The 5,751-nt window shown below is 32.0% G+C and overlaps 1 long non-coding RNA gene across 1 annotated transcript; it reads right to left on the reverse strand.

The window, feature by feature from the left end:
• Positions 1–955: 955 nt before the first annotated feature.
• LOC113075954 (uncharacterized) lies at positions 956–5,208 on the reverse strand. Its single transcript, XR_003281074.1, has 4 exons — positions 4,756–5,208; positions 2,222–2,403; positions 1,843–1,932; positions 956–1,715 (listed from the first exon to the last, which is right to left on the reverse strand). It is a non-coding gene; the product is annotated as an uncharacterized LOC113075954 (long non-coding RNA).
• Between the last annotated feature and the right edge of the window lie 543 nt (positions 5,209–5,751).

The following is a 5,751-nucleotide window of genomic DNA, read 5'->3' on the forward strand; positions in this document are numbered from 1 at the left end:
ATTTTTACCTTCAAAACAGACCAAAAATACCAGAACCACACACTGAAAAAAAAGATTTGTTGGATTTACTCAATCGAATTATGGACATTGGTTCCACACATTCAGTTTGAGTTCAAAGTATCCAATGCATTTATGTGGTTTCATTATAATATGGTTGTGTTAATCCTATGCAATTTCAAAAAGTAATGTGTACATAGTCTTTTCAAGTTATACTAACATGATTCAGTAATGCTAGTTTAACATTATTTTTTTATTTCAGATATCTGCTTCAATCATGTTAATTCTGTGCAATTAAATCAAGTTATCTTAACATAATTTTGATAACTTCACTAAAATTAAATTTTAATACATTTCAATGGTTTGTTGTCGCATGTTTCATTTCACGTAACACAAAACTTTTGTAAATCCTTTATTTAACAATTTGAAAAATGTGTAATTTAAATGGCATGTCTAAATAACATTGTGCTTTCAAAAGCATAGCATAAATAACTTCTCTGATTATTAAATTTAATAAAAATACATATCAGTTGTAATTAAACTAGTATAAAAACAAACACAGTTCATTTTGTATGCATAACATGTAGATCAACAATATATTTAAACCTTCACAAGTTTTACAAGATTTTTTTTTTTTTAAACAATATCATAAACATAAGTAACATTATACTGCATGTAACTGTACGTTTAAAAACTAATACAACATTGTAACACTATTTTATTTCATTTCTCTCACGAACCTTAAAACTGTACCCAAGAACACCAGTACCTGGAACTAGGGCTGCACGATAGTCACATCGCAGGATGTGCGATGTAGGCTGTCGTAGTTGATTCGTTATTCATTAACTGTATGGGCCAGCTGCTCTCCAGCAAATATTAATCAATTGACACGATGGTGTTGATGTTTACATCATTTAAAATGAGAATGTAAGTGTGCTCACCCAATTTTTGTTTGTAAGAAAAAAATAGATTAGATTTCATATCGCAATATATATCGCAGAAAAATAAAATATCGCAATGTCATTTTTTCCCAATATCGTGCAGCCCTACCTGGAACTGTTATTTCAAGAAAAACTCTTTCGTTTCAAAGATAATTATATATAGACATTACAAAACAATGTGAAAATACAGTATCTGACCCTTACCTAAACTATAAACAATGTATCTTATTTATGCTAGTTCAACCATGTGTCATAGATTCAGCTCTCTAATCAATCAACTTCTGAACCAGTCCAAAGAAGGGCCAAATTCAGACAAAAAAAAAAGATAAAGAAACCAGAGCAGGCAAAGGGGAACAGTCTAAACAACAAGATCACGGTTTACCCTCTGCGGTGGTCTTGCATGAAGGCTGCTGAAATTTTCCGAGGTTGATTGTTTGTAGTCTCAGTAGTCATTCAAAAATCAGTCCATCTCACTGGTGGAGTTCAGATTTGAAATTGGGCCTTGATAGAGAGTTCACCTGCATCCAAGTCCATGATGAGTTTTTGCTAAATTTCATATGTAAAACGCAACTTTGTGGGGTACTGCAGGTTAAGAGCATAAATTAGACCAAAAACATTGAAGTTGCCAAAATCCACACTGTCAAGGTCCTGAAACACTGCTACACCCTCTAGCACAATGCCTACATCATGGGCTTCATTGTCTGCAGTGTGCTTTATCAGGAAGATGCCCATGGTAGTCTTCTCAATGGCACACTGTAAAAGATCTTCTTCCATGTCCTAAAGACAGAAAAAAAGATGAATATGTATTACAATTAATGCTACATGTCTAGTGGATAAAATTATTATTATTATTTTGCTTGTTGAACATAGTACAGATTCCATCAGTTAAGCTCTAACTACTCACCGCATACTCCTGAATGAGATCTTTAGAGTCCTCATTAAGATAGATAGACAGTCCTCTGATGGCAAGTTCACAAGCTGCATCAATGTCATCCTTAAAAATAAGCCAAAGCAGAAAAAGAAAGGTTAGTTTAAGACATTACTCAAGTCACAATTATACAAAAGAACACAATGGGTCTCATTCACTAAAAGTTCCTAAAAATGTATGTGTATGGCAAATATGTTGTAGTCTAGAAAAATATTATAAAGATAATAGCTTGATTTTATTATGTGAAATGTAATGCTAATAACATCAATTACAAAAAATAGAGTGTGAATACATGCAAACAAACAAAAAAAATTATAGTGTGCTAACCTGCTATTTTTACTTATTTATTCCTTACCTTTGCAGCAGACAAATCTCTTTAACGTAACCATCTGCACATGTCCAATCAAATAGTCAGCCAAGGGGTATTCATCAGTTAATTCACCGACTTCTACAAGGCTAACTGCCTTTGTTGGGGACTGACTTCGCTCGTAATTTGTCTGAACAGGCTTTGGAATTCCAAATGTACAGCAAATTTCACTGTAAAGAGAGAACAAGCAGAAATTAGTCATGAATAACAACAACAATTAATGATTTTAAGTAACAATTTACTGTACGCTTCCAAATTAAAGACAATGCTATTTATAATATTACCCCCTTTTAAGATGTACCTTTTTGGAAAAAAGACTTTTTAATTTTTTCCAAAATGTATGGTAAATACTAAAAAATTAACCAACATTCACTTTAAAAAACAATTTATAGCATACCATAAAATAACCTTTATTGCAGCAGTCATTTATATTAATTATGATATCCATCTCAAAGTGACAACCATGTTAGTTAGCCAACAAAATTTTTATTAATTTAGATGTGAAATCCTAATATTGTAATCTTAAAACCTGCCTGAGAGATTTTTGTGAGTTATGGGCGAGGGCCGGGCTATCGAGTATTCGTTTACTTGATAAAATAGGTCCCTGCACTAAAAACATACTGTATGTTTAACCAGTGGTGGACGAAGTACACAAATCAAGTCCTTGAGTAAAAGTACAGATACGTATAGTAAAATATTACTCCAGTAAAAGTACTCCTTTTTCAATTTTACTCAAGTGAAAGTACAAAAGTACTAAATTTTTTATGTATTTAAGTAAAAAAGTACTGAAAGATAGATAGATTAATAGATAAAGATATATAGATTAATTTAATTTTATATTAGCACTTTTTTTTTTTTTTTGAATCCTACTGCTCAAAATACCTGGGATTTTTCCCAAAATAACCACTATATGGAGTCAAGATATATTTTTGTTCATATGGACTACGTTGACAAGAGTGATGTTAACTGTGAAGCTTACACTGTGATGTACCTGAGAGAAAACAGAGATGACCATCTGATCTTCACCAGTAAGAACAAAGTATTTTAAAGTTTGTTGTTTTACAGAACATCACAGTTATATATGACATGATAATAAGGCCTGAAGTTAGGAAGAAAATTTTAAGGAAAATATAATTATATTTTCATAATTATTTTTTCCTTCTCAAATCTTGTCTGTGGTGTAAAAACAACCCTGGCCAAACGGGGTGCTTCTCTTTTACTCTTTGATAATTACTGTAACGTTAGTTACCATGTTCTGAACATCACATCCTTTCTTTTCTCCCCAGATTTAATATATATATATATATATATATATATATATATATATATATATATATATATATATATATATATATATATGTGGTTGAATAAAAATATTTGGACATTATTTATATAAATTACCTCAAGTTAGCACCAGCAAGCTTGTTAGCTAGACAGTTAGCATCAGCTAACAATATTTACTTATTTTCGGTACGGTTATGAATAAACATTCATGTCAGTCTACTCGTCTAGTTAATCCAAACAATATAACGTTACTGCTGATAAACAATATAAAAACAGACGTCACATAGGACATGGTAGCATTTTAATAAAACTGTTAATATTACGGCAGCAGGGAATTTGAATTAATGAGTTATTTTATTAATTTGTGTTAATGTTTATTTTTTTATTTTTTTACCTAAAGCACAGAGACGCTGATTGATGTGTCTGAATCGTCTGCACTCGAGCATTGGAGTGGGCTTAAACAGATCACTCTTTACAGCGGATTTAGTTCCCAAACAACTGACAATTTTGACCTAAATATGATTTTCAGTTACAACAATTTATCTTAAATTTCGACATTAACAACTTACTTTTAGCAACATCAAGATGCACACGCGCTCACAAGAGCTCCCGGTTCTTACTTCTGTAGACTCGCACTTAACGGTTCATTTGAATCAGTGAGTGGTCGACTCCAGAACAGCTGCAATCGGATCATTCTAATTCGTAAACGAATCGTTTGGTGCGATTCGCGATTCGATTTAAAAGTTTATTTTTAAAGTTACTCAAAATAAAACTACTCCAGTAAAGTACAGATACTTGAAAAATGTACTTAAGTAAATGTAAAGCTACTCCGTTACTGTCCACGACTTTCGATGGTAAATCAAAGACATGCACTGACAGAGCATCGAGCGAGCGCTTTTGCTCATTGCAGTGATATGACAACGGCTACGAACCCCTCCCCCACACAAATCCTAAAGTCCATGTTATTATTATTCACCTGATGAGAACTTGATTTCCATCTGTAAATTGTTTAATCGGATTGTAGAAGTTTGATAAACTAATGTTACCAGTAATATTCATGGTTTATTAACCTGAACGTTACCCAACCAAAAAAAAAAATCTGCAACGACATTCGACGAAATATACCATCGACATGATTTAAAAGCGTGTGGGGTTATCTTAAAACATTATTGTTGCATTTAATCTGACAATTAATGCATTTGTATAATATATCATACAATAGATACTGAAATTCTTACCTTTTAACGAGCTTTGAAAAAAGACAGTCAGTGCCCTCATGTGTCCTTTCCAAACCAACGGTCCTGGTGTGGTCTGGATTTCAAAGCGCATGCGGAGACGCTCTCGCACGCGTTGTTCCCGCGCAAACGACGTATTTCACAAACCTGAATTAGATTAATTATAGCCTACACAATGGAATTAAGTTGAGAAGAAAATACAAAGTAATTGTGTGACATGGGCCTATTTTAATTAAATAAATCAAACAGCAGAAAAAATTATTTTACATGAACACCATTTGTTTGAAATCTGAAACAATTTGAACATTTTCTTGCAAAGTGATTATATCATGTTTTGATGATTATGTTGAATTTCATTTAGAATTTAAACAATACAATTATGTTTCCATCTTAAACATAAATGTATTAAGTAGATTGTAAGTGTATCGTTTTAGTAAATTCAGTAAAACTGCTTTTCCTTTTTTTCAGTGCAATATACTAAAAATATCTGCTTTATAGATCACGAATGAAAGAAAATTAGGTGAGTTCTCAGTGAGATGCATACATGTTTATATACAGAAAGTATAGTTGTGCCTATGGTTTATAAAGCTAAAAAGATCTGACTTGTGAAGTGGCAGCCTACACACTTCTATTCTGACAGAATCCAATGTCAGGTGTTTGTTCATATCAGTTATTATATTTTTAAGAAAATAATAATTTGGCTTGCTTCAGTCAGCTTGGCAGGGACCTGGTTTTTACAATAATCGTTGATCTAGGATTTGTCTTTTAAAAACAAAGGTGTAACTGAGACTTCAGTAGGAAAAATTGGATAAATGATTTCCATGCTGTCAAATTAAGATGAATAGAAGTCTATCCAAACTTCACAATTAATAAAATATAGCCTAATATTGCAATCATTACAGTCATTATTTTAAGACTGGTTGACTTGGACATTATTGGACTCACTGCATGACTACTTATCAAATGAATGAATATTTTATATATGATTATTAAATACTG

The sequence above is a fragment of the Carassius auratus genome, unplaced genomic scaffold (assembly GCF_003368295.1).
Source record: "Carassius auratus strain Wakin unplaced genomic scaffold, ASM336829v1 scaf_tig00018113, whole genome shotgun sequence".
NCBI classification, from domain to species: Eukaryota; Metazoa; Chordata; class Actinopteri; order Cypriniformes; family Cyprinidae; genus Carassius; species Carassius auratus.